We start from the raw sequence: 25,003 nt of genomic DNA, 5'->3' as shown, positions 1-25,003 counted from the left end.
ATCCTTGTCATGATGTTAGCTAGCACATCTATATCTGCCAACGATAAGTTTAAAGTATAGAATTATTTACCAATAGTATTAAACAAAAAGTTTATGAATGCATTCAATGAAAATCGGTGAAATGGTGCTTCTACCAGTAACTTGACGGGTCATTCCCGTCAGCTGGTCCATACAGGTTCATTCTTTATCGGAACATGAATGCCATAAATTGTTATGCAGGGTTATGGATTGTGTCATTTTGACAAAAAGTGAGTGCATAAATAAGTGAGAGGGGAGATGGACATATCCAAATGTGCACATGAACCAAATTACTTATTAGGAACTGGCAATAGGCCAATTGTTTGTTAACCGAAGTTGCACTTAACAATCACAAAGCATGTCGAAGGCTTGCCCGACTCAGCAACAGCTAAGCGAATTTCTCCCTATTGAACATAATGAGAGGGAACAGGTGAATAACGTATACTTCGCAAAAAGACTGTTGAAAAAGAAACATCCATAAAAGTGTAATAAATTACAGAAACGGTTTATCCATTATGGGGCAACTGACAGAATATCGCATGGCTGGCGGAACCGGGGGGGGGGGGGGGCACTTTTTTGCACCATACAAAGGAATACATAAAGTGTCACCACTTTGGTCCCCCCCCCCCCCACTTGTTTTACCCCGGAAGTGCGTAAGTGGCACTAGAAAAGAAATAGATAAATACCTTAAAGTGTGAGCGTGGTAATTTTTTTGCGCTGAATCCCTTTTTCTTTCCTTTTTTTTTCTTTTGCTTGTCAGCTGAAGAAACCCGGAAGTGGAATGAGAAAGATGAGCTGAAGACCTTTTTGCTTGTCAGCTGAAGAAACCCGGAAGTGGCACCAGAAGTTGCACTGAAGGCCTTTTTTTTTTTTTTGCTTTTTTGCTTGTTAGCTCATTAAACTCGGAAGTGTCCCCCCCCCCCCCCCCCATACACACACATACTTTTGAAAACGCTCCGCCGGTCCTGTATCGTCTTTCACAAGTACCTCATCATGTGGCTGCTGCAAAGGATACTGATAAACATCGATACAGCCGTTACCATGGTGATGACCAATCGAAGTCTACACAGCCTCATCGTGTTGTATTGTGGGTAGAGCTTGTACGAGATGAGCGTGTGGATAAGGCAGTAGCCCGTGCCCATGACGAAGAGTAGGAAAGCGCCGATCAGGTGAACGATAAGGACGTTGGAGTCCTACTTGAGTTCGACAACAACAAGGAAAATAGGGAAACGAAAAGGGGAAAAAAGTGTCAAGGAAAGCATCATCAGTCCTGTTGGATCATTACAAAAGATCGGTTCTATAGTTTTTTTTCAGAAGTCCAGACGATTTGCATAATTTCTCATCATGTAGTATAGACCTACATAGATCAACAGTTCCATGTATAGATTTCTGGAATTTCTTGTAGTCCTTGAGCAGAGAAACCACTGCACTGAAGAAAATTAAACAAATTACACCCAACAAGGATGATGGCATGGAGGCTCACATATTTCAGAAATGTGGCATGCAGTGTAATTTCATTACAATACCGCGTGCTTATAAAGTTCACCTGTATAGAATTTATGCATGCTTTAGTCTTTTGTTCTACTTTCTTGAGCCCGAACTCATGCATTCTTTGAAGCTGCCATGTCATCACCCTTGTTCGTTGTGATTTGTTATAAATTTTGAAAACATTCTTATTTCTCATCCAATCACCATAGATTGCGAAACTCTGTACCCAGTATGATCTAGTTGTTCAAATCTACTTCAATGCAAGACTGAAAATCATCCGGAGGTCTCCTTTAACAACAACAAAGCTTGCCAGAAGCTTGCCGTACGTAGCAACAACTAATGGAAGTGAATTCCTGTCTATGGATTGTGATGAATGCAATGCTTCGTTACTAAGCTGTAGGAAAACAAACATCCATAAATTGTAATACATTACAGAAACGGTCTATTATACCAAGAAAGTAACGCTATACTAATACACATGCGCGCGCACATAGGGCCTACACACACACACACACACACACACACACACACACACACACACGAAAACACGACGCACACGAAAACACGACGGACGCACGCACACATGCATACTTACACACAATAAACACAAAAGACGTGCTTTCACAACAATCATGGAGGAGGAGTGCATGATATTCGTAACATCATATCTTTCTTAAAAGAAAAGCATTATCTCCAACTCAAAGAGTAAAACGACAACAATTTATCGCCGCTTTCGTAGGTCAAAATGCCAAAATAAAAAACGAGCAAATAAACTAAAAGCAAACAGAAAAAAAAATTGCGTCAACATAAATAAAAGAAGGGAAGAGTAGATACCTAATGAAATCAAACTCGCATCTCTGGGTTCATTTTTCAGGAGATATTAAGTGGAATCACGTAGCACCAAATTCGCCATATCTCCCATAGGATGTTAATATTTTTGAGACATTTCCGTGAAAGGATTGCTATGGATTTTCAGTGAGCGTATGTCAGCCCTATAATATAGGAAATCCTCTGGCATACCACATTAGCGTAATTGTTCCAAACCGCATCTCCTTTATTACGTCATAAACAGCTGCGGGACAAGCGACAAGCAACTGACCCGCAACATTATGCGCCTGAAAAGCTAATTGATACGTCCGGTGAAGGCTAATGAAGTAATGTCCCATAATAAACAGACATTGCATTTCCTCACACGGGTCGGCTCGCTAGCATCCTCCACACTTCAGAAGCACAAATCATTTGTGTGCTTCATCTAATTCAGTTTGACGTGCCTGACTAATAATCAAACAGCTTCCCTTGATGAGACGAAGTCAAACACATAATCCAATCATTCCTACCAGCTGCTGTGTTGAGCGAAAAAAAATAAGCAACAACATTAAATTCAAACCTAAATTTAGTGTCTTTAAACTTGAACGCCGTTTATACTTTAACTCCTTGAAGCCATACACCTCAACCATCTTCAAGAGCTTCAGTCTCCTTAACTTTCTCTTGTCTAGTTGCCTTAATCATCATCGTAATTGACAGCAAATTTCGTGTGGGTATGTTATTTTGACACTACAATTGTGCAAAGATATCTCGTGCAAAAAAAAAACAAAAAAAAAACACGCTAAATTTAGGATAAACGGCATACTTCGCCATAAAATCATCAATCAAAATGCATCTTTTATAAACCGTACCTTTGTAAGGATATCCTGATAATCATTTCCAGATCTGGCCGTCAAACAATGATCAAAGAAATTGTTCTAAATCTAACCTTACTGAGAATAAATGTATCTCAAAGACAAAGATAGCCGTGGCTCTCTTCATTATTGGAGGGTGTACGTGGATGGTAAATATAATTATCTGTCGTTGGTTCATCTGGTAGTTGTGCTCTCATAGTTCTCTAATATTTCTGTTTTCTCGAAAGTTCTCTGACTTATTTTGTCTTGAAAACATAGAGAGAGAACGAGAGAAAACGAGAAGAACAAACAAAAACAAAAACATAAGTTCCACCTACTAATCCATGAAGTGCCATATTTTATGCAGAAACCATATTCAGCTTGGCGATGTTTACTTTTATCACAATTTCAATCAATTCTGTTTGTTAGTATAAGGTATAAGGGGTGGGAAAGAAAATGATGTCTGTAGTAAAATGATGTTCCCCAGCAGGTTATGTTGGGTTTAACTGTGGCCCCCTCCTACAAGAGATGACATTTTCCTCGCGCTTCGAAAGCCTCTGTGATTCTTCAAGCAGAGTCGCGCGGGAAGAGCTTGGGGAGCGAGGGTCATGCCACTTCCCTTGGTCTGAAAACAGGATGTTATCTCGCGTCTGGATAAATCAAGATGGTACTAGACAAGCATCCTTGGTTAAAGGACACCTCCAGATTACTTTTTTTAAGCCTTTACATCTGAATATCTATTATTGATTACACTGGGTACAGAGGTTCAGTATTCATAGTGACTGGGATGAGGAATAAGATTGTTTTCAAAATTTACAGCAAATCACAATGAACGAGGACAATGACATATAGCAGCTTTACATAAGAATGCATGATTTGGTGCTCAGGGAAGCAGAACAAATTAAAGAAGAAAGTGTGCATAAATTATACACAGGTGATTTTGTTAAGCAAGTGTAATCTATAATGGAATGAAATTGCTACATATAGAGTATGTGAGTCGGCCTCTTATAGGTGTCATCGTCCTTGTTCAGTGTTTTATGTTTTGGATTTTTGTCAGGGGATTAGTATATCTGCTCAAGGACCGCAATAAATTCTACAAATCGATCCATGACACTATCGATTTATGTAGTACGTGATGTGAAATCATAGAAAAAGTCTTGATGCCCCTTTAAATACGCCTCATCAGTCGAGACGTCTGATGCAGCTCTCACAAACAGCCACCCAGATTCAAATTAGATAACAAAATATGAAGTAGCCGGTTACATCCTCATTAGCGACCCGTCAAAAAGAAAATAATAATACTCCCTCCCCCACTTCATGACTAACTCAAAACACGTTAATCACTTGATGACATATCATAGCTACTGCGTGTTACATCATGGTTAGGCCTACATCAAGCCTAATAAAAAAAAGAGGGGGGTGTCTGTCATCGGGAAGGAATTGATTGTAGGGAAACATGATGTTGTCAGTTTTAGCAACTTTCTCGTCTGCTGCGTACAAATTCCACAGAAACCTTGATGACACATTGATCTTACTGCCGTGAATATTCGGAAATAATCCATAAAAGCCTTTCCGTATGTTCTTCTTGCGTTTTTCTCCTGGCTTTGCTACCTTTTTCCACGAACCCAACACTCCTACGATATTCTGCAATCTATACACAAAAGGTATGATAATATCTTATGACTGAACTTTGATAAGATGACAGAGTAGGATGTTCTCAAACAGTCCTGATGATGATCAAAGAACAAAACTGAAGAACATGTTTAGCAAGTATTTCCTGGGAGGGTGTATAGGGAGGTAGAGAGTCATAGTTACCTTTCGCTCACATTCCTATATGGATTATGAATCTTTCCTTATCTCCTTTGTTTAAGCAGTAAGGATTAATTGTTCTTCGTTTCGTTGTGTATCCAACATCACTGCACGATGATGTCTTATTGATCCAGACTTTTCCGGACCACACTTAGGTGAGAGATCCTTCTGGGAAGACTACAATCTCATCACTTAAAAACAAAATAAAAAAAAAATGCTCCTGTGGATCTACTCAGAAACGGGAAAACAACAACAACAACAACAAAATCTTTTTTCTTTCTTTTTTTTTTGTCCCCTAAAATGAAGCGCACGTAATGTAAAAGAATATTGACCTCTATAGCCATTTATGGCTCCAATGGCAATACTCATCACGGGATATTGTTGTCATAATTATATATTTTCCCCGGATTATAGCAGAGTAGTATAAAGGGCTAACTGTATGAGTACAAGCGTATGGGAACTGTTAGACGATTTACCTGGAAGTTGGCGACAAGCGTCATCCAAAGGCCGAAATCCAGCCAAAGACAAGCCCCCATATATTCATCCCCTTGATTTTGACGTAGTATGGCGGTACAAGACTGGTCAGTTGTCGGAAGCGTACGAAAACACCGGCAAATACTGCGGGGAAAGACAGGGAAAGCCGCAAATAGATCGAAGAAGAACCGATATGCCTTGCTCATCATCATAAGCCATCATCACCCCCTTAAATTTTAACTTTGGTAACAATCGCAAAAAGAAAGGACAAAATGAATGTGTATTAAATTATTGGTTAGTAGTTGCTTCCTAGTTTGATACTTATCAACAAAAACATTTGGAACATTTAAAAAACATCTGAAGTCATGTTATGTTGGCATCTTGCTTTGGTTGAATATTTGTTGAATTGCTTTAATACCGGGTAAATATATATCTGTGTCTTCCTTGTTCTTCAAAATCATATGTAATACTACACAATGCTACTTATGACTATGTCGTTCTCTTTGTCCCTCTGCACCTCAGAAGATGTCACTATAGATCGATGGTACATTACAATTGATGCTGTTACTATTATTGTTATTATCATTATTATTATTGTTATTACTATTATTATTATCATTATCATCATCATCATCATCATCATCATCATCATCATCATTATTGTTATTAATATTATTACCATTATTATTAGTGCTATTATTATCAAAGTGTTCTAAGCTGTATTCGTTTTGTTAGAAAGAAATGCACCCATCCCCACCTTCCAATCTTTTAACGCGTTCAAACTGATAATTATAGTCCGGCCTCAAACCCGTATTCAAATCAGATTTAATGCGGAACAGCTTCCATGGCAAGTGCGAATTTCTGAAACTTACCAATTAGCGCGGTCATATTGAGAAGCTGGCCGAAGATACAGCTCTGAGGAGCCGTGCTGGCTGCGTCACTGCAGGAGAAATAGAAGAGAAAGGGGGAAGGGGGAGACAAAATCGATGTCAGAAGGGAAATCATGGACATCTTTTCTTCTCGTTTTGGTGAAAGAGCTTGAATCAAGATATAACATACCATACCAAAATAATATACCATACTATTATCAACGTTCCTATAGACAGGAGCAAATAAGTGAAGAAAAGTATGAATCAATATTCCTAATGATAACTCATCTGTCACCCTTGTTTTACTAATTGGTTGATTATACAAACAAAATGTGGGCACGTGTATCCACATGTGCGCGCGGACTCATCCAATTAAATCTAATTAAGTTTCCTTAAGGCCTTTCAAAAAGTAATATATACCCTCCACTGTTATGTTGATTGACGGACTATTAGCACTATACCCTGCCGGCGATAGAAGGAGCCAAGTCTTCGGAAGTGACCCCAAGAACACGGATTATAACGGTGGCAGCAAACTGTCAGGATGCCAAACGATCGGGAAAGAGAGTGACATTTCTGGAAAAGCGAAGAGATCAGCAAAGCTGACGGAATGGGGGAGGGCAAAGGGTGAGGTGTCGGGTGTTTAGGGTGAAAGACCGTTCCTGAGACAGTTCTTGCAGGAAAAGTGAAGGGTAAAAAAAATTTCTTCTTCCCCTCCTGTCCTTTCTTTCTTTCTTTCTTTCTTTCTTTTTAGGGGGGGGGGGGGGATGAGGTGGGGAGGGAGGGAATTGCTGTCGAGGTGCATTCGTTTATTTCCCGTTGCGAATCTATGCAAGCGTGTCCATCATGTAGATATTCTGGTGTTAATTATGTATTTGCCCCCCCCCCCCCCCTTGTATTTTGGTCGGACCGGTCACTTCTTTGTTTCTGCTTTAGGTTGTTTGCATCTTATTTTATCTATTTATTAAGTCTTCTTTAAAAGCAGGGTAATCCCAGTCAGTGCCACAAAGGCCTGCTTTAGAAGGGAGCCCTGCGTTGATATACATTACATTACATGTGCACACAATAAAAAACAAGAATAAAACGAAAATAGATATGCTACAGCTAAAGGACAATCGCTTCGTAAGAACATAAACCACAAAAGAAAGAACATAAAACGAGCGGAGAAAATAAATATCTGCATAATTCATAGCTAGTGCATCTTTAGCGAGTGAAGACGTTTAGGCTAGGATAAGTTTGTGAATCTGGATTCAATCCCAGGTTTCTGACCATCATGTGAATGGGGCTTCCTATTTGAGCTACATCCAGGGCAGCTCAGATAAAGGAAACCACTCTCCTGGCTTCTCTCCCCGCCACGCCCATTTCTCTTCCTGTTTTGTGTCTGATATCATTTAAATGTCTGGAGGGCCAAAACCATTAAAAATGTACAATTCAGGTTTTGAAATTTTGAAAAAATAAAGTTTTCTAAAAAACATTCCGACAACGAAAAATTGCTAGAGGATACACTGAATTTCAACCTAAACAAAAATGAGCAACAAATATTGCAAACTTTTTATGTTCTGAAATTTGAAGCTGAACATGAAAATTTCACCACTGTAACTTACGTTACTGCGCTTATTTTTCTTTGACCATATTCATTCTGTTTAGGGATGGACAATGCAACTATCCTTCTGTTGGTGGATAGTTTCGAAGATATGACCATTCTTATTTCAATGTGCCTGCTATATTTTTCATTCATTTGATGAGTATACTGTAACCGTGAATTAAGATATTGATAGATATGATGGAGGTTGTTAACTATGTAAAGTTAGATTGTTTCCTATATTTTTTTTATTCGTACACATAGAACTTGTAGAAAACTGCCAAATGATTTTAGATGGATTTGTCCTACACATATTCTCAAACAATCTCAGTCACCATAGGACAAATGAAAATGTGACTGTTTAAACCTTGGTAACGTTTGTTACGCATATGAGTCACGTATGTTACATAAATATATTAAACACTAAAAAAGAAGATAAATTTTAAGAGTTCTAATAAATATCAAGAGTACCAGTGTTGCAAGACCTTCAGTACTTCTGGAAGCAGATTTATTTAATTGCCGTCTGATGTTATCGTCCTTATATAGTATAATGTACCATACATTTGGCCTAATATGAAAAATTGGAATAAGATATTTAAATTTCAAGAGTTTATTTTGTCTGAATATTATGAGTTTCACTGCAAAATTACCTGTTGAAGTGCCTGTTTAAAACCAAATGAATGCATTTATATAAGAGTCACTAAAGACATTGTCAAGAACCCCTAAAATGTATCAGTGTGTACTTTAAACAATTGTAACGTATGTTTCAAATGTTTTCAGATTGAAATATTTATCACTCGAAAATGGAGATGCATTGGAAAAAGCATTAAAAAGGAATGATACATCGCTAAACAACATTGCACAGTGTGAGTGCACAAGCTGGTCAGCACTTAACTGTTTAGCATATCAAAGTTTACGTCAATAAGGTATATCAGACATAAGAGTGAAAAATGTGAAATAAATCACAGCGAGCCTATGAAGTTTAACATGCAAACACCAGCACTGCTTTATGATTAATAATGCATGATTACCACTAGTTTCATTAATGAATAAACCATGCATTAGTGTTGCTTAAAACGTACAGATTTCTTGGCACATTATTGAATGATGTGCCATGGTAAGTTTTAAGCAACAATAATGCATGGTTTGGGTAATAGTCACAAAAATACAGAATTATGAACAATTTAAGAGTGGTCACGTAGATAGACAGCTTTCTCACGGTTTTAGATTGAGAGTATAACTGACCTATGACACACTAGTCTATAAAGACAACAATGATAAACACAAAAAGGCGCACCTTTCATAATTTGGATGCCCCCTTGTTTTGTTCTTCTTTTTTTTTTGGGGGGGGGGAGAGGCAATGGAAAAGGCATAGAAATGTCAGAAGAACAAATTGCAATTCTTCTATTTCCATTACATAGAATAAAAGTTCGGTGACATACAAAATGTCTTCAATGTATATTACATCATTGTAAAAGACAACTGTAAACTCACAATCTGGTATTTTTCTGCAAAAGGCAACTTTCAATAAAAGGTATAGTGGGTTGGCCAGTGTAGGAGAGAATAATGCAAAAGTGGCGAGTTGTTTTAGAGTGAAATTATATAAAATTTGGTATAAGAGCGTTAGTATGACGCTTCCCTCTATTTTCTTGGTTAAACATATTTTCATTAATATCTCGGAAGAGTTTAGATTGGGTAGAAATTTTTATGAATGATTTTCGGTGCATAAACAAGGAAATTTACATACATTTCATCCTTTCAATTTGATATCTATAAGCCAACACTTTTATCCAGTACCTTTCATTGTAAAGCATACATAAGTATACATCATTAGCAAATAAATAAATTTGTGAATCAATTTCCTTGTCAATCCTTGTCAATCAAGTCGACATTATCACCTTCCCTTTGCTGAGATCGGTTTAAGTCTTCTTTTATTTTCTTGCCGAAGGCTTTGTACTTTTTAACTCTTTCATTTTTTTATCTACGCTCTTGTTTTTCCCAACTCTTAAGATTTTCCACAGGAACGTTATACTTTTTTACAGATGTTTCTCGGCTTTACTCTCTAAAAAAAAATCAAGTGAAAGTATTCACTCTTAACTGGGTGAATAAAAAAAAAGAGTGAATTTAGAGTGAAAATGTTCATTTTCACTCTTTTTAGAGTGACCTCAGGGACCACTCCTAAATCTTCGAGTGATCCCTGAGCTCACCCCAAAATGCCGGAGCGAAAATGAACTTTTTTCACTCAAAATTTATTCCAATTTTACTCTAAATTCACTCTTTTTAGTATTCACTCCATGAAGAGTGAATATTTACACTCAATTTTTTAAGAGAGTACTTCTTCTCCAATCTTTTCCTTTTTCCTTCCTCAGTAATCGGCCTGAATCTTGGCTCTTGATTTTCCCATTTTGACCTCTTGGAACCCAAGGAGTAATGATAAGATTCCCTTCACAGAGAAATAAGAAAATCCATACTGCAAATCAATAATAAGATATTCTTACATAATTACGTAACCTACGTTACCTCTAATTTCAAGGAATGAAGTGTCACATAATGAATTTGGTAGACTACAATCACTATAACTTTGAAGTAAATGATATGATAATTCAAATGAAAACAATTATTTTCATCATTCATATATCATTAACATACATATTGGATTGATTTTGATAGAGTGATTGAAACCTACGTTATCAGGGTATTCAGGGCCTCATTGACAATGATTATCGCCAAAAAGAATGGTTAGTTCAAGCCTAAAAGTTAAATATGTTTTTCATCTGTCTATTTATGGATATTAGTCTTTTTTAGGATAAAGCTTTGGTGAAAAGTACGACAGTGTACCTGCAGATGTAAAATTGAAACCTACGTTACCTTAAGTGAAACCTACGTTACAACATTGACCCTATGTTTAGGTACCTTAATGTTGTATAAATATCTGAGCGAGATGTAAACTTGTTATTCTCCTCGACAAAGCAAACACCAAAGTACTTGCTTATAGTAAAAGTGTACCAATATTTGAATGTAATTACGCTAAACATGACTTTGAAAATATATATACCGTTCGCTCAGATACTGAGAAAGATCTCGTGCAGTCCATTCCCTGTGAGTCGTCAACGTGATGCGCCATTTTGTCGCAAGGACTGTTTCTAAGCAACTATGGAGTAAGATGGTTCTAGATAGCACTTGTTATCGATGAATGGTTGCAATGTTAGTGAATCTAATTAAGATTATTTTTTCGGGGGTAACGTATGTTTCAGTAACGTAAGTTAAATCTAACCTTCGATGTGACTTTTTCAAGCGATTAGTAATGGCTCATTTAATTGAAAACTCAGTGTAGAGATTGGGGTACCGTATGCCTATGTTTGGTATCTTCCTTGTAACATTTTCATTTTTAATTTTCCATAGCGGTGGTAACGTATGTTTCATTTCTTAACCATACGGTCTGAAACATGTTAGTGCTTGAAGCTTTTTCTCTGCAGCAGATAACCAGGTGGCACAACTATTGTTTACAGCATTGGACGAGACATTTTCTAAGTTTTTAGGACGGAAAATTCACAATTTCAACCCCAGGGAATGTTTTAAAGGAAAACTTGAAATCATAGTAACGTATGTTTCACAGGCCTTTGCGACAATTTTGACTTGTAAAATAATTCAACTGAATAGTTTTCAATTATATTTCTTTTTATTCTAACGTGTAGGCAAATGGCTTAATTTGCCTTAGAACAAGTTTTAATGAAAAAAGATCATGCTTTCATTTGCATAATAGTAACATATCAGCAAAACTATTAATTTGCGACATGCTGTTTTTGGTGGGTTTACCATCTTTATGAATGCATAACTTCCGAAAGAATCATAACTGGATGTTCAAATTCTCGGCAGTTCTAGTTAACAATGTACTAACGGTAACTATTACCCGAAACCTATGACAATCGGTCGTTGCTTTATTTTTTCTTTGGTAAAACTATTGCGACAAGTATTTCACTAAATTGTACATATTTAGTGGTTTTGAACCTGAAACGCATTTCCTCCCAAAGAAATGCCTATTAGCCGAACTAGTGATTGATCTCTAACTCTAATTTCAAAGTAATTTCGAAATCCGATCGACAACCGGGACACAACACAAAAAAGTGGAGATAAAAAAGCGTCTCCTTCTTACCACTTTTACATAATATTTTTACACTATGATATTCATCCATATTCCAGTTACTGTAAAGTACACATTTAGATCATCTTCAAGAGAAATAGCTTCTGTTTATGTGACTTTCAATCGATAGTATTTCTCTTCAGCGTCGATTTTGTAAGATTATTCTCTTTTTTTTTCTCGACTTTTGGAGTTTTCTAGAGTTTTTTTTTTATTAGAACTGATACAGCTGAATGACGATTTCAATTTAATTTAAAAAAAACAAAAATATAGCAAAAAACCCCACCCCCTTCAAAGGGTCATAAGTGCATTTTACATGTACAACCATAGACTCGATAAGAATGACTTTATTGAGTAAAGTTTGGTGTTGTTGCTGTCAAGGATACAATGAATGTACAGAAGGGCGGTTGGGGCATTGCCGAACGAAAGACAACTGTACACTACACCTATACGACTTTCGCTCACACGACTGACCGTCTTTGGATCTGAAGTAAAGACGAGCCTTTATTCCGAGGCTATTGTGATTTACTTCGGATCCAACGACAGTCAGTCGAGCAATCGATTCAGTCGTAGAGTGTGCGGCGGGATTATCGTATCTTACTCACAACCAATAATACCTGTCAATCCTATGACTAAGACTGACAGGTTTACATGGTCTAATCGCTTTAATAGATCTACAATCACCCGGAAGGCGGGAGGGGTGAGTGATTATGATCATAATATTTAAACAACACTACCTCCAGCTGTATACATTGATATAACAGACGACAAAACAGATGATATAGTGTCACTGTCCGGTGAGATTTCATCTCGATCTGGTTCAAGTCCATATCCAGAGCGTCGAGGGATAGTTGTTTGGACTTAGTCCTGTAATGTGGGTGATGGTTTGGATCCCCGCGGGACGCCACCCCCTCACCCCCCTCTCCAGATTCATTTGTCAGATCAATTCAGTGTGAAATCCCCCCCCCCCCCACTCTCTCTCTCGTTCTGTCCTCCTGTATTCATTTTCCTTACTAACTCTATATCTGTACGTGTAAATACTATTGCAAGTGATTGACATATTGCCCAATATGGACGTAAATAAGCACTGAATTGACGTGATTGATAAGTGTTTTAGTAGTAGCCATGATAAACCATGATTTTTTTAATCGTGGCTACTACTAAAACACTGATCAATTCAGTGCTTTTTTACGTCGATGTAGGGTCAAGCAGTTGCAATGAAAAAACATCTCGACGGAAGAATTTCATGAATTTGAATAAGTGTAAATACTAATCCTAAATTCTTTGTGAAGTGTAAATTGTAAGAATACTGGTCATTCAATGGATAAATGAATATACATAGACACATACTGTACACACAAACAAGCATGCATACACCTACATACATACGAACATAATTATACTAAAGCATACTTGAAGAGTTTGTCCGATAAGTTCATATTTGCCAAATGGAGATATTTGTGATTAAAGGTCAAGAAAAATAAAGAGAATAATAAGAAAATTTTGCTTCTTTTGACGATAACTTCAAAAATGTACCTTTATGTAGTGATCAATGTATCATTTAAAAGGTATTATTTTGTACTTTATGACAGAGACCATACTTCAAAATCTTCAAAAATGGAACAAACTCTTCATTTATACGCACATGCAAAATATGCATGCATACCCTTACATACATGTACACTTAGGCAACAAACTCCTCTACGTCTTCTACTTTCTATACTCCAAAGTCTGATTCTATTGTTTACTTATATATATATATATATATATATATATATTTCTCTATCTTACCTGTTGCTCCCACCAGATGTATCCATCTGTTTTATGCTTGTTTGGTTTCTCTTTATCTATTTATGTATCTATCTATCAAACTATATCTGTATCCTTCTCTTTCCTATTCCCTCTTCTGACACTTCCAGTACCCGTCAAGAAAAGTTCAAGAAACCAGTCTCTGATCCTTCTCTCTTTCCGAGCTACAGGAGAGTATTGTCGATCATGACTCGTTGCCAAAGCGAAATACCCGAACCCCCCCCCCCCCCCAAAAAAAAAAAAAGAGTAAAGGAGAATTAATGATTACCTTATGCTGTTCAGGTGGCGCTAAGTTCAACATACTTTTGTTCTTGTTGTTGTTGATACTGTTCCTATTTTCAGCTTTAAATGGCGACTGTTGCCTGCCTTACGGATGCCAATTTGAGTGGCCTTGGGGACTCTATTTTTAAAACGTGGACTTGCCCGTCCAGAAGATGCCATGTGGAAACGAAATGCTGACGCTGGACATGATTTTCACTTACGTGTCTGCACCATGTCAAATATAACGAGACAAGTCTATGAGATAGCAACACGAAACGAAAATTTGTGGCGATTACACTCTGGATGAGGCGGCCAGGGAAAAAAACATCATCAAGTTATTGCGCAACTTTTTTTGTTCACTTTACCTTTCTAATCACGATACAATAATGAATTTGCACTCATCGTGCGTGCACATGTCTATAGGTCAACACGTGATCAAGACGCCATATTATTACACAAATAGAAGTCCATATGAGAAATTTGACGAACACACGATTATAAAGGTACAATCACCATTTAATCCATGTTGATAAAATGGGACGGGATTACTAAATCTAACATCGTAACATCCGATTCGTGATGAAAAAGGACCCCATCTCCCTCCCCTGCATCTATGATTTCAAACAAAGTTCATGCGCGTTTTGTCGAATGCAAGTAGTTAAAACAATAATCATGAAAGGGAAAAGATTGTCTAAATATTCAAATGAAAGTCTCAGGTCACGTTGACTATGATAGGTACAGCCATATTAATCAGACAGAAAAATTAAAGATTCATCAGAATTGGACAAAACACGGAGAGGTATGAAAGTTTCAAGTTTCGCGTCATTTTCCCTGAGCATGCAGTCACAATTTGCTTACTATAGACAAATTTGCACTAAATTTCCTTTTTAACACATATTTTATATATTTCATGCGAACTTACAGAAATTTGCATCAACTTTGCAAACATGATTTTCGCTTGTAAGTTGTAGGGAGCGGTGATACTGTTACTGATTTATTTGACATAACGTAATACTATAATCTTCTTATAGTCTTAAAGGACAAATTGATGTTCACTGATGTGTTCTACTAATATTGCTGCATTCACTCAATTCACATGTCTATGAAGGTGGACTTATCCTTTAAGTACAGATCGACGGGAGAACTTTCAGGCAATAAAATCATTCCCTCATCCAATAAAAGCATATATTATATTATGTGATTTATCCAATATCGTCGTTTTACAAAAACATGTTAAAATTTGACAATTCCTGACTTTCACATATTTTTCTTTTGATTTCAATGAAACTCGAACCGCATTTTTTTCTTTATGAGTTTCTTTTTCATCAACATAAAAGTCAAACAAAAAGGGGATTTTTTTTCGAAAATGAAATCAAATCATCGAAAGGAACGTTTACATTATCTCTGTACTTTCACGATTTGACTTAGGAAATTTAGCTCTGTCATTTGTCATCGCTCAAAACTCAAATGCTAAGGAAATTTGGGAAGGCTGACCAGGCAAGGTCCGTTCCTTTCTTTAATGAGATTTTCCGCCCACAGTTATCTTCCCGGCAGCATCCTCAAATTTATGGGTTTGCATTTATTTAGTTTGGTTTGATTGTCTGTGTGTGTATGTGTCTGTCTGTCTGTCTGTCTGTCTGTCTGTTAGTTAGTTAGTTTGAAATGCCTTTGCTTGTTTGTCTCTTTTTTTTCTAACGAATATCAGAATAGCTTGTCGGTACACTTGTCGCAGTATACACAGACCAACTCGAGGTTTAATTTGTGCTTGTCCTTTTTATTTCACGAGATGTTGTTTCGTAAAACGCGACGTGTTTAGAGGTTCTTGACAATTACATTACGGTGATGATTTCATGTTTAAATGTCTAATGGTATATACAAACAAAGTGTACACACAGCTTAATTTTGCCCTCATTCCATTCTATCCGGGATTTTACATCTCAATGTGATGTATATACAGACTTTATGGATATCATTTTTGTTACTATCGCTTGATAATTGTGTTATAATCATCAGGAAACCACTCTTATGTGCATAGCACGCAACCTCAAAAATGTCTAGGACTGATTCGTTTGATTCGCTGTCTCCTTAACGACGTTTTCCCTTTCCATTGAAGGCAAAAAGATATATTCATAATGTTCAGAAAATAGCCCAGAATGAACAGCTAAATTTCAGTGCTGAATATTTTTGTTATTGTAAACGCTCAAATCTATACTTAAATTCATGGTATAGCTTACAGGCATGTAAATTAAAATCATTTAAATGGAACTCAGCTAAAACCGTCCTAGCTTTTATAATCAAGAGAATCTTATAAGAAGGATAAGGGGTGACACGGAGAACAGAAAAGATGAGAAAAAAAAAACTAAGGAGAAATATATTATAGTTTGTGCACAGTCTTCTGGGTGCGTTTGTTTAAGTGAAGGATGGGGAATTCGCGGGGAAAGGTAAGTACATAAATATGATTCCATAATCTTATTTCCTCCTTGGTAACTACATCTGTTGCCACGTGACCCAAAGCTTTGACAAGGTGATGATATCGTCTCCATGGCAACGCGCAGGTCTAATAATGATAAGCGATGCTATACTCTAAGCTACAGGACTGTAGGACTCTCTGGATAAACTCTGGATACTTTTATCAGTTATCTCCAGTGACGACAGGCGTACCAAGATATCTGAGGTTAGTTACATATTTCAGCATGTTCGTCTAAGTCATGACAAATTCTAATGTGTCATGTGCAAAATAGAACTGTTGCGGGTTTTGTTTTTGTATGCTTTAGTTTCTTTTTTATTTCAGGGAAATGACAGAATGAAGAGATGGCTGATTTTCTTTTTTTGAGGGATGCCGAATAGTTTTGCTGTAATGAGAGGTCAAAGAGCACTTACAAGACTAGTGAATAAAGCTAGAAGAACGTAGTATGCTGCTTTGGACTGTGGGTATGGTCTTGAACAAGTTGTAGGTTTTTAGGAGAGGTTGTTGTTGTTGCTTTTATGCTGACAGAAAGCCCAGACCAGAATTAAGCCAATGCGAAGGGGGGAAAAAGACACAATGACAGAAGTTTTGCAGTCTGGTAGCACTCAAGTACAATGTAAAACTAACATTTTGAGAGAGTCACATAAGATCGAAGGGCAATTTGCCGAGACAAGAAGTACGTTCCTCCATATATATTATGCATGACCTTTTAATTGAAAGCTCCTACTACAAGAGTAATGGACCTGCTAATCATCCCCTCCCTCCCCCCCCCCCCCCTCACATACGGCCACTCCCACACGCACACACACACACACACCCTCCAGCCAAGGTCTAAACACCATATTTTGCTCCAACACAATATACCCCGTCTCGGCCCTCGTACGCTGCTGGCGGTTTGATGAGTAAGAAACACGCTGCGAGTGAAAATCTTGAGCTATGTTTGTTGTGCCTTCGCTGTGGTAACCAGAACATGAAAATAAATAAATAAATAAAAACCGCCCGGAGAACGTGGGTAATCCGACTCGATAATCTTCCAAAGGCAACGAACTCGCCGTTGAATACTGGATAAGAATAGTTCTAGTCACTGTTGTTCACTACTGTTCCCTTGATGTACGATCATGTGTAGGCCTACTATTCACAATGATTTCTCGTTTATCTCAGTGTAGTTGCCATCGCCATTATCAATTTTGTCAATACGTGTGTCTTAAGAAATCATAGTTCTGATAATTAAAATTGTCACAATCGTTGGTTACCATTGCTGCTAGTTTCATCACTTGCTATTGTTGTCATCATCATCAACTCATCCTTATAAGGTAGTTATTGTTATCCTTATTTCTACAACTGTTATAATTAATGTTGTCATTGTCATTGTTTGGGGGTATTTTTCAGGACGGAGTAATCTATCTAATCCTATTCTACAATTTCCTTACTTAAGGGGAAAATAATTGAGGAGGAGGAAAAGAAGAACTGCAATAACAGGCAGAAAAGGGGATAACACGAAAAAGGAGAAAGAGATATCGTGATGAAAGAATTTTCCTTTTGTGGCCTGTAAGGATAGGGAAATGCATTGTTAAATACGTTGAAATAGAGCATACAAAACACACACACATGCAAACAAACAAACGACTAATTCGATATTATGATCATTGTGGGTACATGGATTATTAAAAAAAAAAAAAAACATTGCAAGGTTCACTTTAAGAGTCCAATCATTCAGCGGCAATTCTTTGTGCACCGTCTGGTTACCCATGGCAGCGACAAGATTAGACCAATCAGGGTAAGATCGGGTTGTTCAGCGCGCTGCTGCCCCACTAATATCATACAGATCTGTGTGCTGCAGTCCTCCTCAAGCATCTATCGCTTGCTCAACGTGCTCTTTAGTATACAGCGGTCGCACGGGGAATACCCTATCCATCGACCCGAGAAACCGGAGGCACGTGACGCTAAGTGAAGGTGGAGTTTCGCTTGGTGCCTGACCTCTTGACCTCGCCAGAGGTCAGTCAACTGAAACCTCGTCCACCGACAATCAAAGTCCGTCACTCCACCGCACCATGTAGAAAGGCAATACAAAACAAAACAACAACAACAATAACAAAACGACCGTGAGATTTCTCGACGAAACTAATCGACAGATATCACATCGGGGGAAAATTAAATTATGAAATATATCTCTGTAAAATTTCTCATAAGGTTAATCGTCCCTGACGGGAGCATTCTATAAGATCGCACAGAACAGGTGTAAGGCACTTTATAGTCCTGCAGTACTGTAAAATATGAAATATATATTTTTCCCTATCTAAGAAAGAAAAGAAACTCTCAAATTTGGCAATAGAGAGTCTGATCGCACAATTATCACATTGTCCCATGCAGACAAACAAGATATCAATTTAAGTCAATTTCAAATTCAATTCAGATTAATTCATATTATCATAAACGTTTCAAAGGCAGCCGAAAGACCAACTGTCGGTGTTTGGAGAAGAGTAACCAGCATTCATAGAATATTTAATGATCTATTCATCTTTGTTTTACACCAACCCCTGTCAACGGAGAAAATATACATTTAGTTTATGAATAGATAATTACAATTTTCACAATATTCTTTATACATTACACGACAAAAATGATGATTATGCACCACAAATTAAATAAAAAGAACAACACTCAGATTAAAGGGGCATTCCAGACACATTTCATAATTCCACATTTGAAGAACCATAAATCCTCCATATGTATACCTTCATAAACGTAATGATGTCTATAATACAAGTAGTAAACACCTTACCATTAAAAGCATTATTATACCGTATTTTCTTTATATTATTTTCTAAATGTTTGTTTATGAATACGCTTCTTCAGTGTGTTCAGACCCATCAAATTTTTAAATTCTTATAAAATATATTGCGTAATGTTGACTACAATAACTTAAGCAAACACGTGGATGGATCTCGCCTTCCGGAACAAGCCACCAAACAAAGTTGTCAGCAAATCTCCGCCAAATTTGTCGGCCTCTTTAAAGGACAATTAAAGTTCACCTTCATATAGACATGTGAATTAAGTGAATGTGCACAGCAATATTGGTAGAACCATTGAGAGTGCGAGAAGAATCTGACAATCCTTTAAAACGTTTTGCATTGTCTCAGTTGCTATAGTCACTGCTGAATACAAATACTACTACAGCTTGTGATGTCACATGTGTAGAACGATATGAAGAACAATATAAACAGAAAATTCAACATTTTTGCATTTTTCCCGCATAATAAAGAAACTCTTGACTTGCCTCTTTCAGAAGGAAGGGGAATAATAGTTATCCTTAACATACGTCACAGTGACCAGTCGAAGAAATGTGCATTTTTTTTTCTTAAAAAAAAAAAGTGAAATCCTCTTTATACTTTCCTTATATCGTTCTACGTATATGTGACACCATACACCGCAGTAGTCTCCTCATCCAGCAGTGACTGCTCAGATATTTTTAAAATCAATAACTTTTAATCGGATTGTCCAATTTGTCCCAGACATTTAGTGATGTATTTCTTCAGATATTGCTGCATTCACTGAGTCCACATGCATATTAACTTGTTAAAGCCGCCAAATGGCCGCTGTTTTTGGAAACAAGTGGCTGCAATCAAAAGTACTTTTTAGTGTGACACATTTCCTCTTGATTACTTTTTGTGCACCTATATCCATCTGTCTACTCGATTACAATTGATGTTGGCCCCAACCGGACAGAAGTACACGCTCCGAATGCAAGTTTACGTAATTCAATTCAATCTAATTCAATTATCATTTATTTCCATCCAACAAAAGGATGAAATAAGATACAAAGTCAAACAGTATGATACACAGTTCGTTATTGTTTTATCAATTTGTATGAAATACATCATGCAATGTCCATCATAAAGTAAATCATAACAAGAAGAGTTATGTATACTTTGCAAGGTTGGCAGAAAGTATGTCTAATGATGGAAGAGTGTAGGTCACTGAAAGGCATGGCTCATAAAGCGTGGGTCACTCAATGCATTAAGCGTGAAATAATCAGGCTAATCTTTGTTATCATCATAATAAAGACTTCGTTGGGCCTAAAGTAAGTGGTTGCTAATTCTCTCACAAAAAAAAAAGTTAAAACCTGAATTGCCAGCTCAACCAAAACGACACCATCCCTTTAAATAATTGCATGTCCATGCTCCCTTTAATACGGGAAGTTACAACAGTTGCCGGTCGATCTAAATCAGATAAGTTAGTTGGGAAGACAGTTGATAGTAAACGCAAAAATCACACCAAGCAAAATTTGGCTGATATCCATGTCGACGAATTCATTATTGCAAATTGCTTCCTTTACGTACAAAGGTCAAGGGAATTTGTGGTGTCGAAAGCAACTTCGAACAAAAAGTGAAACTATGATTATGGAGCTGGAATAACGAAACTCTCTGAGGATTTGATATACTTGACTGCCTTATATAGTGTCTTGTACGTAAGGTATGTGCGTATCATGTCATGTAATAGAAACATTGAAAATACGATCCTATTTAAACTCGTGGCCTGTGTGTATACCCTGACGTGCGACGCAACAAGAGCATGATCCTATCTAAACACAGGCCATGTCTACGGCACACAGCGTTCCAAGTCTTTACAAATTAACCCTGTCAGTGCCGGTGAAACCTATGCCGTGTGAGTCGTCAATGGTGTTTGACAGCTAATGACTTTGATTTAGGATTGAATGTCTTGTTCGGGTGCTCGAACGGTATCACTCATCCAAATTGAACTTGGCATCTACCCTCGTGTTGCTCCTGAGCGGTTAACAGCTGGGATGGGTCGGGTCGGGTCGGGTAATCAACGCGGGACATTGATAGCCAACAGCATGGTCAAGAGCGTCGCGCACTAGTGACGAGTTGTCAAGGCGAGCACCTTTTGTTGAAGCGTTGAGCGAGAAGAGCTGACAGCGGTACACTAGCAAAACACAGCATAAACGTTGTATGATCATACATAATTGCCTAGGGTAACGATGTTTTTAGGACAAGGCACCACGACAGTAAGCATGAAGGAAAAGAGCTCAATCTCCTTTTTGATATGCCCATACAAAGAAATGGTAAGAAAGCTTCGACAGACAGTTTTGTCGAATTCAACCAAATTGCCTTCTTTATCTTCGTATATTGTGGCAACTAATCGATGTTCATTTCTAACCGATGACTACAATAGGCCTACATCAAGCAGATACATTAAGTTGGGTAACGTCATACATTGATTGGCGCATGCGCACACACTAAACACGTTTCCTCACACGTTGTCACATTATATACGACTCAGATAAACACAGAAGCAGAAATCGCCACTGGATGGGCACCAACATGAAGAAACGATAAGACATACAATAAATGTCAAATGACCTACTCTCTGCAAGAATATAGAGTTGAGGGTGTTGTTTGATTGTTTGTGACGTGATGGTATTCCGAGATACTTAAGGCTAAAATTGTAAATCTTTACGCTTATTGCGCTGGCCTTCGCTGAAAGGAAATTCAAAGGAAGCAAAATGCATTAAAGAGTAATAAGTAAAAGTATCAATATAAACCAAATCATGCATGCATTTCCCAAGCGGGTAGGAAGTAAAAGTACGGTTGTCCTCTGCATTACTTTCACGATATACCACAAGATAACCGTGGTTGACATCGAACACTGTCTTCCTGAATTGCAAAAAGGTCATAAGACTTTTGACCATGTGTAGCATTTAGCGACCTTTTACCTCTACACTAACTTCAATGACCGTTTGTTGCATGAGTACCCTAAAGGCTACAGAAAAACAAAACTGACGTCACAACTCGTAACACATTCATTTAGACCATGGAGTAGCTCCGTGTTTTGACTAATTTGTCACTGCTGTAAACACTAATTGGGCAGGGTGATTGTTAACCCTCGTCATTATAGGGTAGAATGGATTAATTTCCTGTCGGCATGTTCAAGGCACACACACTCACACATATACACACACACACACACACACACACACACACACATATGTTATACAGGCAAGAAGTCCTAATCGTCTCTGTTCTTACATTGTATTACTTGTTGACCACAGGAGGATACCATACAAGGTTGCCAATCAAGTCGTTAGATGCCGCTAATGGAATCTGCTGGACAAACGCCAGGCTACCGGAACGAGGCCAGGCGGGAGGAGAGGGGGGAAACTGCCCCACATCTTGTCGCGTGGACAAGCAGTTGCACGCGTGCCTTCGTTACACAAGCGGTCAGTATAATAATTATTCATCACGGCTGACTCAATTATGAGTTCTAGTCATAAAGTGTATGTATTCTGCGCTGTACCAGTCCTGCACTGGAAGTGCAGGTATTCCTCGAGCGTTTCCTTTTACGTCCGCATGCCTGGACATGATAACGACAGCATTCATGTTTGTCTCGAGATGATAATGCTGTAATAGTATCAAAATTTGATATCATTTAATGATAACAATAATGGTCTCATTCACCATTAGTAGCCTCTTCACAGTTATCACTGCTCTTGCAGAGGGTCCTGCCATTATTGGGTGGTGTGCCTCATTCCGAAGACGTTGGAATTCCAAAACGCACACATTCCCTCTGCCTAATCTGAAAGTGAAGTAGGGTTCCTCAATTCGAACATTAATTTCTTGTCGTTATTCCAAAGTTTTGTTATTCCGAAGGTTCGTTAATCCGAAAATGAAAAGAAGGTGCGTACCGAGTACTAACGAACCGGCGCGCCGCTGCGTCGAAACGAATCTTGGGAATAACGAACCTTCGGAATGACGAACCTTATTTCATTTTTGGATTAAGGAACATTCAGAAGAACGAACCTTACGAAAAATGAATTGCGACCGCCATTTTCATCACCCCAGCATTACCAGGTATCCATATTTTTTTTTTTTTTTTTTACACCCAGTTCGAGAGATATCATGGGATACATCTCGTCCAATGACGTAGGCATTTGGCAACTTGGAACCCATGTGTGACAGTAACAGTTTTATCTACTTTAAAGGACAAGTCCACCCTCATGTAAATGTGGATTGAGTGAATGCAGCAATATTAGTAGAACATATAAGTGAAAGTTTGGGGAAAATCAGACATTAAGAATTTTTAAAGTATCTGCGCAGTGAACTGGATGAGGAGACTACTACAGTGCGTGATGTCACATGCGCAGAACGATATAAGAAAAATAACAAGAGAATTTCACCTTTTTTTTGTGAAAAAAGTGTACATTTCCTCGACTTGCCACTGACGTATGTCAAGTGCAATATTATTTCCTCTGCCTTAGGAAATAGGCAAGTCAATGCAGAACAGTGAAAATGTGTTGAATTTTCTTGATGTTCTAATTTAATCGTTCTACACATGTGACATCGCAAGCTATAGTAGTCTCCTCATCCACCAGTGACTGTGCAGATACTTTAAAAATTCATAACTTCTGAACGTATTGTATGGTTTTCCCAAAACTTTCACTGATGTGTTCTACTAATATTGCTGCATTCACTCAATCCACATGTCGATGAAGGTTAACTTGTCCTTTAATACCCCTGAATGCAGTCCCCCACAGATAACTGAGTCAGTGGATAACACTTTGAATGACTACCACGATTTCGAGGGACCGATAGGAATATTGACGTAATGCGATCACTTATCGCACTGTAATCAAGAAGCGAAGTGAGAGGTACTTTTCGTCGTCTTGGAAGCATTAAAGAGAAGATGAAATAATTTTCCCTTATTCTGTCACACCTGCATCCCTTATATAGCTGGATGAGATCTCTCTATAATTTCCCTTCCCTCAGAGGAAAAAAAATGCATATAATTATATTGATAAGAAGTAGGTAGGGAAAATAACAGGCAAATTTTGCAGGTATTTTCCTTGGTCACCATAACGTGACATAACAAATGGAAAGCTATGTTCATGGGACTGAGTTTTGAAGTTCTAGATGCCAGGAATTGATTTGTTCACATTTGCCATAGTTTCTAATAACCTTTTTATTCTACTCTAGACCATGTATGATAGGGAGGGGCTTTTCCCCCCTTTAAATCATCCCAGGTGCCGTCACCATGGCGACCAATCACCAGGTGACCCAGAAGACACACTGACGACCGGTGGGGCGGTCGTCGATGAACTCCCCAGCAGCCAGGTCCGCCTATTATTAAACAGCGAGATTTGACCGTTTCGCGGCAGGATGAGACTTCTGGTGGGACACGCCTGTTTTTCCTGCTTCTGAATCATCGACAGCAAAAACTCTTACAGAAAACGGGCCCCACCTTAAAGAATAAACACACAACAGTTTCTAATCCATACTTCTAGTCAGTTTTCACCTCACTTGATCGTTTCATCCAATGACCTTGATGCATATAACTCTACACAGCTCGAACTGTACGTCACGGTTCAAAGTACAATTATCAATCTTACCTGACTACAGCAACTGACAGTCGTTGTGT

General features: G+C 37.9%; 1 pseudogene; it reads right to left on the bottom strand.

Moving 5' to 3' along the window:
- LOC139725512 (DNA damage-regulated autophagy modulator protein 2-like) overlaps positions 1 to 25,003 on the bottom strand; it is a 35,920-nt pseudogene that overhangs the window by 4,078 nt on the left and 6,839 nt on the right.

The sequence above is a fragment of the Diadema antillarum genome, unplaced genomic scaffold, assembly GCF_040938485.1.
Source record: "Diadema antillarum isolate AM-2024a unplaced genomic scaffold, OU_Dant_1.0 seq00000048_RagTag, whole genome shotgun sequence".
Lineage (NCBI taxonomy): Eukaryota > Metazoa > Echinodermata > Echinoidea > Diadematoida > Diadematidae > Diadema > Diadema antillarum.
Note: the sequence above shows the minus strand (reverse complement) of the source record. Positions and strands in the feature narration are given on the sequence as shown.